The sequence below is a fragment of the Puma concolor genome, chromosome A3 (genome assembly GCF_028749965.1).
Source record: "Puma concolor isolate L17-30 chromosome A3, mPumCon1.1.hap2, whole genome shotgun sequence".
NCBI classification, from domain to species: Eukaryota; Metazoa; Chordata; class Mammalia; order Carnivora; family Felidae; genus Puma; species Puma concolor.
Genome location: NC_141669.1, coordinates 9,003,913 through 9,014,661, shown reverse-complemented (window position 1 = coordinate 9,014,661; position 10,749 = coordinate 9,003,913). Strand labels below are relative to the sequence as shown.

General features: G+C 52.9%; 1 long non-coding RNA gene across 1 annotated transcript; it reads right to left on the bottom strand.

Annotated features, from left to right (window-relative positions):
- Nucleotides 1-881: 881 nt before the first annotated feature.
- Nucleotides 882-4,085, bottom strand: LOC147582237 (uncharacterized). Its single transcript, XR_015248876.1, has 2 exons — nucleotides 3,598-4,085; nucleotides 882-2,254 (listed from the first exon to the last, which is right to left on the bottom strand). It is a non-coding gene; the product is annotated as an uncharacterized LOC147582237 (long non-coding RNA).
- Between the last annotated feature and the right edge of the window lie 6,664 nt (nucleotides 4,086-10,749).

Genomic DNA, 10,749 nt, shown 5'->3' with positions numbered 1-10,749 from the left:
AAGGACCAGAATGAACAAATTCCAACTGTATGTTAGTTACCAACAAACACACCTTAAAAACAAAGATGCAGAAAGTGGAGGGTAAGCCAAAAGAAAACAAATTCAAGCAAATACTAACCCAAAAAAAGATGGACCCACCACACGACTGTAAAACCAAGTAACTTTTCGGCTTTAAAGCAAACAAGCACTCTCAAAGAGGAGAGCAATTTCACTATGATGCCAAGGGTGGGTCCACCAGGAAAAGATAAAAAGCTCAAAGATTGCGATGACCCGGGTCAGTCAGGATTCATGCAGAGGTGAGACACGACAGCAGAAAACGGAGCCAGGAAATGTTAATATAAAGAACTGCTGACGGGGCGCCTGGGGGGCTCGGTCGGTTGAGCCTCCGACTTCGGCTCAGGTCATGATCTTGCGGTTCGCGAGTTCAAGCCCCGCGTCAGGCTCTGTGCTGACAGCTCAGAGCCTGGAGCCTGTTTCAGATTCTGTGTCTCCCTCTCTCTCTGACCCTCCCCCGCTCACACTCTCTCTCAAAAATAAATAAAAGCATTTTTTTAATTAAAAAAAATTGCTGATAGAGCGAAAGGTGATTAGCTACTAAAAGGGATGGGCAGGTTGAACCCCAGGAGGCTGACGGATGAGCGGACGAGGTAGAACTTGGCCACTCAGAGGAAGGCCCGGCCCAGCTGAGGAGGCGTCCCTGGAGCTGCCAAGGGACAACCTGCCTCCACTGTGGTGACCAGCGAACTGGACCCACTCTCATTTCGGACATTCACCAAGAGGTCGGGTCTCCGTCACAGGCCCCGCACCACCTCCCCCCAAACACCAACGGTGAGGAGAACGAAGTTTGCTGGAAATTATTCAAGAATCCATCAGAGAAGATAGGCCGTCTTTCCCTTTTAATCTTGTCTCATTTCCCTCGCGACCTTCCCCGAGACCCTAACAAAAACAGAAGCGCTTTGAGAGCCATGCTTCCACAAAGTCACTCCCTCTTTCTTTTTGTTACCCTTGGCCACCACCAACTTCCCCGGGCCTCCCTCGTCTAGCAGAGGACCACAGGGATTGTCCCCACAGCTTCTCAAAACGCGGACAGCCAAACGAAATAGATGCCTAATTTAGTAAGAGAGAACAGCCAGCTCCCGGCATCTTGGGCACCGTCGGCAGCCGGGGCCAAGCAGGGGGGAGGTCCGCCTTGGCCCGGCGACTCAGGAGCTCTGGATGCACACTGAGCAGCCTGGATTTGACCTTCATGTGTTAACGACGCTGGTATTTTTCCCTTCGGGGCTCAATTCTGTGCCGTGGCCTCTTCTGTGCAATTCTTCTCAGCTTCCACGCCACCTCGGAGGCCCTCCTGCCAGCTAGATCCCACAGGGTCGCATGGACGGCTTGAGGACGGACAAGGGAAAGGCTCTAAAGATCCCCCTGTAAGGAAAATCATTTCATTATGTGCGAAGAGTGTTTCCCCAAAAGATCTGGTCCTGAAACGCTGTTTTGTTTTTCCACCAATAAACAACCCTCAAACGGAGCTGCTCTGGAAAGTCCTGTAGGCCATTCATTTACAGTAACTTCGCGGAGCAGTGTCCAGACCACTGAGCTTGACGGCCGGAAAACGTCACCTTCCGTCGCTGGCTCTGCGATCGCGGACAAGCCACAAAACATCCTGATAAAGTCCACTTCGCAGAGGGGGAAATAACAATAAATATGCACTTCGTGGGTTTTTGTGGTGAGGTGTAGGGGATATACCGGCGATAAATATGGCCCGTAGATAGTAAAGGGCTATTCAAGTACCATTAAGTCAGTAGAGTTGTTATTAACCTAGCCCTTTGTAACTACGATCTTTATGCTTGTCATTTTGGCCTCAGTGGCTTCGAGGTGGCCCAAAGGAGCTGGAAGGCAGGTCAGTAAGCAATTGGGTTTGAAGAGGGTGGTACTGACCCCGGCGAACGGACCGAGGCCCCCCCCAGGAGACGGTCCCACCGTGCCTGTGGCTCTCCGCAGTGTCCAGTCTCTAGAGGGGCTCCCTTGGCCTCCAGCTGACGGGACAGGGAGCTGAGACACACGTGTGTGTTTAAGCTCAGTGGAGGCCATGGACCTTGACACACGAGCGTGGAAGAGAAGCGTGCTCAGGACAGGGTCTCCCGTGCAGGTCAGATTTCAGCGCTGATTACAAAGGGGCCCTGGCGAGCGGACCTCGTCTCTGACGGCAAACTAGCCAGCTCTCATTCCATTCAACACTGAGCTTGGGGTCCACAGAGATCTGTGGATGATGGAGTCAAAGAGCCACACACAGTGAGGCCAGGAGACCAACCGAACAACGGAGAAGAAGGGTCTCAGAGCCTCAGAGACGGCCCCACAACCTCTAATTCACCCATTCGCCCCTGCCCCCCGCCCGACCGACTGCCGGGTACATTTATTTGCTTCTGTTGTGGATTAGCTGGGGAGCCCTTTGAGGCAAGGGGCGTGTCTTGTTCACACCTGCATCCCAGCACCCACTGACTCAGCAAACAATAACATATCGGAAGGAAGGAAGGAAGGAAGGAAGGAAGGAAGGAAGGAAGGAAGGGAGGGGGGAGGGAGGGAAGAAAGGAAGGAAGGGAAGGAAGGAAGGAAGGAAGGAAGGAAGGAAGGAAGGAAGGGAGGGGGAGGGAGGGAAGGGAAGGAAGGGAAGGAGGGATGGAGGGGTGAGGGAGGGAGGGAAAGAAGGGAGGGAAGGGTGAGGGAGGGAGGGCAGGGAGGGAGGGAGGGAAGGGAGGGAGGGAGGGAGGGAGAGAGGGAGAGGTGAGGGAGGGGTGAGGGAGGGAAGGGAGGAAGGGAGGGGTGAGGGAGGGAGGGAAGAAGGGAGGAAGGAAGAGAGGTAGGGGTGAGGAAGGGAGGGAGGGAAGGAAGGAAGGGAGGGAGGGAGGAAGGGAGGAGGGAAGGAAGGAAGGCACCACTGTCCTCCACGACTCGGATGAAGCCATTGCCATGGCACATCCTCACGTCTCCCTCTTCCTCTCCCTTTTGAGGAGGGATTTGCGCTCTTGTCGCACAGAGGAGGGGCTTGCCTGAGAGTTCTGCACACAGGGAAAGATTCCTTCTCTTCTTCTCCGATAACCCACAACCAAGACCTAGAGACTAGACACGCAGTTCAGCGCACCCATCCCCCACATCCCCAGATGCTAGCGAACGTTCCCAAGGTACCACGTCTGATGCTCAAATGTCCCTGCCATTTTTCCATGGTGCCTGCCCTGATCTGGCCACACCAGGCCCCAAAAGCCAGACAGGAAATGGCGTGTGACTGCAGACGCTTGGTTTCTATATGTCACTCGTCAAGCATTCCCAAATAAGATTTCTTCTACCCCAGGCTTCTAGCAACTTCTGTATTCTGATGCTGTGACCTCTTGGGGTCTTGCCAATCCTGGAGGAACTTTCCCTCCCCTCCTAGGGTTGGCAGATTCTAGAGACAGTCCCACAACTCTCCAGTGAGCCTGACTTTCAAATACAAACCGACCAACCCGGAACCCACAGCCCCCAACGACCTCTATTATTTCCAGTGCAAACCAAACAAATCAGAGCCCCCCCCCCCCACCTCGAAGCAGGAAACAGGAGAGGAAAACTCACCACGTCATAGCAGGGTCTCTGCTCACGGCCCAGCCAGGCCAATGCTGGGTCTTGTACAGCTGTTTGTACCCATATCCAGACTAACATGTTCATGATCTAATCAGATCTCCCTTCTTCCCCAAAGAGAGGGAAATATCAGTAAGTTATAAAGGAGCAGAGCTAGGGGCAAGGGCTTTCTGGTCAACCTCTGTCCCTTTGAAGTCCTGGATTCGTTCTGCAGATATATTTTTTTTAACGTTCATTTACTTTTGGGGAGGGGAGGGGCAGAGAGAGAGGGAGACAGAGGATCCGAAGCAGGCTCTGTGCTGACAGAGGAGAGCCTGATGCAGGGCTCGAACTCACCAACCGCGAGATCGTGACCTGAGCCGAAGTCGGACACTTCACTGACTGAGCCACCCAGGCGCCCCTCGTTCTGTGGACATTTATTGCGCACCCTTGGCTGGGCGCTGGGGGTATGGGAACGAACCGGATGCGTTCTGTTAGCACAAGGAGAGACCCCGTGCGAACAGAAAGGCCAATCGGAGTTACAGACGCTAAAAGAGAAGTTCTTGGGGACACAAAGTTGGAGCTGTCATTTCCGCTGGAAGAGCTCATGCTCCACGAGAGGCCACCGGAAAGGCTCCGAGGGCAGCGTAACAACGACTCCTGTATGTATAGCATATTCTGCAGACTCCAAAGGCATGTTCACACTCTTCACTGCGTCTGCTGGTCTTCTCGGCGTGGCCACGGTCCGGAGTATAATCCCCACGTTAGTTTGCAGATGAGGAAGAAATAGCCCAACCTTACGGAGTCTCACCAAGCGTTTCACAGGTACTTCTGTCTCCTCTGATCCCCGCGACAACCCAAGGAAATGGGAACCGTGGTCCTTCTCGTATCACAGACGAAGAAACAGAGAGAGGGGCAGCGTGAGTGCCCAGCAAGCACTGGAGAGCGAGACTTCAACTCCACAGTGTGAGGCCAGGCCCCACGTCCTGGAGGAGTCCTCTGGGCTGCCTCTCGGGAGGGCTTCGCTCCATGTGAGGAGGCTGGAAGGAGGCAAATCCTGCAGGAAAATCCCGGCGCTCATTCTCGAAGCCCAGTGCTGTGTTCACTCCTCCCGGAGACAGAACAGTTCGTGAGTATGGAAAACCTAGAAACAAAAGGAGGGAGACAGAAGGGAGGGAGCCCACTTACCTTTGCTGGGTGCCTGTTTCTGTCCCAGGCACCCTACAGGGCAGTGACAGACACCATCTCGTTTCCTCTTTAGTACATCCCGGAAGGCTGCAGCCCTGATTTTTCTCATCGGTGCACAGGAAGAGACCTAGTTTGAGAGGACCAGTGGGCAGCACAGGTCTTAACCCTAGAGGTAGCTCCCGGTGACTGAGCCCGGGCCTGCTGACCCTGGTGAGCAGGTTCTGGCTCATTCCACTGGGAGCCCAGGGGGACCCACTGCCAGGGCCCGGGTGGGCAGACGTGGCCTTCAGAAGGGCCTGCCCTGGGCTGGGCACTAGAATGCTCAGATGAAGAAGCCTGGCATCCACCCTGGAGGAGTCGCGGCATGCAGGATCTTGCCACCATCTGCGGGCAGGGAAGGACACACAGGTGGGAGGGGGTCCTTGCCTGTCCCTTCAGCATTCTGCGATCCCCCCAGCCCTTCCCTTGAAGCCAGAAACAGGAGGGGAAACATCAGGGCACCATAGCCCGGCTCACGTTCCGGCAAGGAGCGTGTTCCCCTGCACGGCCACGGTGAGTTCCGGGAGAGGCCGGGTTACGCCGGCACCAGGCAGAGGGCACAGGCTGCCCTGCGGATTCCTGGGCGGTGTGGACGCCCCAGATGCTCGCTCTGCACGCTCCAGGCTGCGCACCCACGCAGAGCTGCGGACATTTTCATGGACTCCTCCGGGCCTCCCAGGCCCAGAAGCCTCTGCATTTCCCCTTCTCTGTTTTTTTTTGTTTTTTTTTTTTTTTTAACATTTATTTATTTATTTATTTTTTTTTTTTTAATTTTTTTTTTTCAACATTTATTCATTTTTGGGACAGAGAGAGACAGAGCATGAACGGGGGAGGGGCAAAGAGAGAGGGAGACACAGAATCGGAAACAGGCTCCAGGCTCTGAGCCATCAGCCCAGAGCCCGACGCGGGGCTCGAACTCACGGACCGCGAGATCGTGACCTGGCTGAAGTCGGACGCTTAACCGACTGCGCCACCCAGGCGCCCCAAACATTTATTTATTTTTGAGAGACAGAGAGACAAAGTGCGAGCTGGGGAAGGGCAGAGAGCGAGAAAGAGAGGGAGACTCAGAATCGGAAGCGGGCTCCAGGCTCCAAGCTGTCAGCACAGAGCCCGAGGCGGGGCTCGAACCCGCGCATCACGGTGAGCTCACGACCTGAGCCGCATAACCGACGGAACCGCCCAGGCGCCCCTCCCCTTCTCGAAACGGTTTCCCCGCAGGCCCGGGAAACTGCCCGCGTATTTCGTACGCTGAGCAGGAGAAAGCAGAACTGTGTCGTCCGCGGGGGACTCTCCGCTCGCAACGCGTCACGTGCACGTGGTCCCAATACGCGAAACAAGACGCGGAGGCTGGGGGGTCGGCCCCGCGGAGTGGCGGAGGAAGGAAGGAGGCTCCAGGGAGGGTGTGGGTTCTTTGCGCCGGACTCCCACCCAGAACGCCGTTGCCACCAACCTCGACAGAAGGAGCGCGGCCGCCCAGCCAGTGGCGCGGGGACACGCTCGCCACGGCACAGACCACCCCCACGCTTCGCCACGCGCGTCTCGAGAAAGCAGGGGCTTGGGCTGCACACGTTTCGACCCCTTTGCGAGAACCCAGGAGTCAGCCAGGCCACAAAGAGATTTAGGAGAGGAGCCCAAAGGCCAATAGATTTTTCACTGGGGACACGCATTTCTCCAGGTGGACGCATTAGTTAGTTCAAGGGCAAGCGAGGGCGGCTGGGGTACGGCGGAGCTTGGCGGGGACGCTGGGTTGCCACGTTCAGAGTGTTTCTGCGGTGGCACCTCACCCTGGCCTGTGCCGCCAAGAAAGATAAGCTTGGTCTAGCCTCCATTCTGGAAGGAGGGCGGCTAGATTGCCCGCCACCCTGGAAGCCTGGACATCGCCCCAGGGGGCGCACCCGCATTCAGATGGCTTCGGATGGGCTTGAAAAGTCCATGATTGACTCGGGATGTTACTGCAGGAAGAATCTCCATGAAGCCCCACTCTGAGACTTTGCTGGAGACCTCGCCTACCGTCACCAGAGGCCCTTTTTTATCAGCTGTACGAAACAGGTTGAAAACTTGTGCTAAGTTAATGGGGCCGGTAATTGGTGAGCAGGATTTGGGTTAGATTTACTAAATAGTTCATTTTAGCGTCACTATAGACAACCCAGTTGGCAGTCAATACAGAGAAGGCTTCGTTTATTACCTCCAGTCACCCCTGAGTAGTGCACATCGGGGCATCTGAGACCATGGCCCGTCTTCAACTGGCTTTCCTCACTTGACCTGTGTGTCACCCCTAGTTCTATGGCCCCGCGCAGTCACTCCCCACCTGGTCTCCATCCCTCCGGCCCTGCCTGGTGACAAGATCGGTCTAGACGCTGATTACCCAAGGTAGTCAGAACTGCTCTGAACGGCTCTGACCAACTTTGTCCAGAGCCACACGGATGCCTCCTGCTTAGCTCTTCACAGCTATCTGATGCGACAGAGTGTTTCTGTTTTCGTGGTGTAAATAATGAAACTGGGATGCAGAGAAGGCCCACGGTAGACAGAGTACAAGTTGTGGAGGCATAAAGACAGGGTTCGACTCCAGCCCTCCTCCTTCCTGAGCGACCTTGGACAACTCATTTAGTTGCCTTGGACGTCAGGCTCTTCATCCGTAAAAGAAGAACAATCCACCGGGTGACGGAGGAAACTGAGTGAGACAGCATGAAAAACATATAAGTCTCCACCAAGAAACAGGACAAGGCAGCAATGTGGCGTTCGTGAACGTAAAAGGGTGCCCTGGTTCCAGCCGACTGAGCTCAATCCTTGCAGGAAGCTGGGTCCAGAACTTCATTCTGAGTTCAAAGAGGTCAGGAAACTGAAATCAGATTGTTAATAGAAATTATTGGAAGAGGGGCGCCTGGGGGGGGCTCAGTCGGTTAAGCGTCCGACTTTGGCTCGGGTCGTGATCTCACAGTTTGTGGGTTCGAGCCCCGCATCGGGCTCTGTGCCGACAGCTCGGAGCCTGGAGCCTGCTTCGAATTTTGTGTCTGCCTCTCTCTCTGCCCCTTTGTCTCTCTGTCTCTCAAAAATGAATAAATGTTAAAAAAAATTCTTTTAATGAATTTTTTGAAGAAGAAGAGAGTATTATGCCTTCCTTTAAGAAGATGACTATTATGCCTTCCTTTAAAAAGATCTCTTAACCCAGTCGTTGTTGGCTTCAAAGCCAAACTCACATGGATGAAACCACTAGAAGCCAAAGGTACGATCTGCCTGATACAAAAGCAGACCGGATGGGGAGCCAGGAGGGAGGAAGGGAAGTCTGGATTTGAAGCCAGGGTAGGGGGCTATGATGGGAGTTTCTACTCAAGGTAGCCAAAGTGGAAAAATATCCGAAAGTGAGTACGACCCCAATTCCTTGGCCAAGAAAAACAGTAATGCTTCCTTTCACTGAATGCCTAGTACATGCTGAGAGCTCGTTGGGTTTTCTCATCGCCACGAAACTATTTTACGGATCATAAAACGGAGACCCCAAGAGTTAAATCCCTTGACAGAGGTCAAACAACTAGTAAATGGCAAGACCAGCATTCAAACTCAGATCTGTCGGGCCCTCCCTGTTGTGATAGAGAACCGTGAGGCTCACGTACAGGAAACCTCGGAGACCAAGAGGAGCGGAAACTAGGAAGCAAAGTCAAGGGCCAAGTTTGAGAAAAAAATCTAATGGACCATAAACAAGGGGAGAAAGAGGCTATGAGGGAGGCCTCTACCCGGTAGCACTCAAGTGTCTGGGGTTGTGACTCTCCTGGCCACCTGGATGGGACAGACTGTTTGAAAGCTACGGTATTGGGGAGATATTAAAGTATCAAAGAAGCATTCAGTGAATACCCAAGAAATCAGGGAAGAAATCCTGGAGGGGCCTGGGGGTGGCTCCCGGCTCGCTCTCTTCAATGTTTTAAGACCTCCACGCTCCTCCAAGCATTCACCAGGCCACCCAGGGCCGTTTTATCTTCTCGTACGTTCCACTTACAACACGTCCTTTTTGCAAACAAGCACAGTAACAAGAGAACATTTTTCACCTCCTAGCGGAAGTTGCCTCTTTTTGCCGACTTTATTGATCCTCTCGACGTCCTGTAGGATTTGGTGGAAATGCAGGCAGCACGGAACATTGGAACACCTTGTTTAGGCATAAACGAGGCATCGTTGTGATTCGTAACTATGTAGTGAGCATTTTCCATAAGCCCAGCACTGCACCAGTTACCAAGGATAAGGAGCAAAACGCAGGTCACTGATTTCAAGGAACTCAAGAGCTGGTGGTCAAGACAGTGGCAGAGACGACACTGAAACTCAGAGCAGTAAGTTTTCCACTTCAGGGAAACACGAGACGCTACTCACCAGGAGCCAAAGAATGTGGTGTCAGTTTACCCACTAAGTCTATTTCTGGAAATTGACGCTTAATACATAAATATGCTCGCTGAGGCACAACTTCTAATAATCGAAAGCAATATATATGCCCAATAATTTGAACCATTAAGTAATTTATAATGCATCCATTCAATAAAGACTTCTGCTTCTATTTAAAAAAAAAAAATGGTGCTATAAGTTTGTGTTTTTTTTTTTATACCAGGAGGAAATGCTTGCGTTGTTACGTTAAATTAAAAAGTAGTGGGGCGCCTGGGTGGCTCCGTCGGTTGAGCGTCCGACTTCGGCTCAGGTCACGATCTCGCGGTCCGTGAGTTCGAGCCCCGCGTCGGGCTCTGTGCTGACAGCTCGGATCCTGGAGCCTGTTTCGGATTCTGGGTCTCCCTCTCTCTCTGGCCCTCCCCCGTTCATGCTCTGTCTCTCTCTGTCTCAAAAATAAATAAATGTTAAAAAAAAAAAAAAAAAGTAGTTACGCTCTGCTTAGAACATAGAAAAGAAACCTGGAAGATCATATCCAGCTGAGTACTGATACACGTAAAGCAAGCAAAAAACCTAGTTTATGTGCCAGTTACTGTGATGTGAATACTCCCACCGTGACTGATTTCAAGCTGCCAGTGGGACGTCACTATGCAGTGACATATATTCCCCACTGAAATGGGGAATAAACGCCTTCATTTAGCTCCTGCGAGCGGGCACCAGCCAGCATCAGCACCTCCGGCAATAACCTCAAGATGCTGACATCGTTTAGAGGACGTGATTCTGGGCAAGGTTAGTTTTTATCTATACTTTCCAAATATTCTCTACTGCAGTGAAGGAAAAGAACAGCATATTTGGAAAGCTCTTTTCTCCGGGGGAATAGCCTCCTAGCAAGCGTGGCCAGTCGCTGCGGGTCCTATTTGAGGGACCTGCCTGGCACACGGTACTAAATGATTCCTGTTATTTATTTGGTCTCCCATTTTGCTCACTGAACAATGTCAGGAGCCGGAGTGCGCCAGGGAACACAGCCCTTTCTTTGTCCTGACACAATTCACCCAGCAACGTCGGAGAGACAGAGGCAGGCAGTGCCCTGAGAGCTAAGCCGGGAGAAGGAAGTCATCACAAAACTATGCTACAGCCATCTGGGACCCTGGCCCACAGTCAGCCATGCCACGGACACGAAACCTTTTTCTGGAGCCCTGCGGGTTTTTAACGAAACTGGAATGCAGTGTTAACCACCAAGAAGCATGATGTCAGATAGGTGGACCCTGAGGCTGGTCGTCTATTCCTCGGTTTTCTCATCTACGAAATGGGGACATCAGGACCGGAAAAGGGATTCATGATCAGTGGGAAGCTGGTGGTCTCGCAGACGGCCCCAGAGGCTTCAGGACTGCAGGGGCACATACGTTTCCTATCTGCCACCGCAGGCAACCACACGCTTACGTTTTCGCAAAAACCCCAGACAATTTTGCCCTAAATACACAGCTATCACATAGCGAGGGAAAAAAAATGAAGTTTTTTTTAGAAAGTCAGATTTCTTTCACATCCAGACCTGCAGCTCAGGCCGCAGGGCCTGATTTCAGA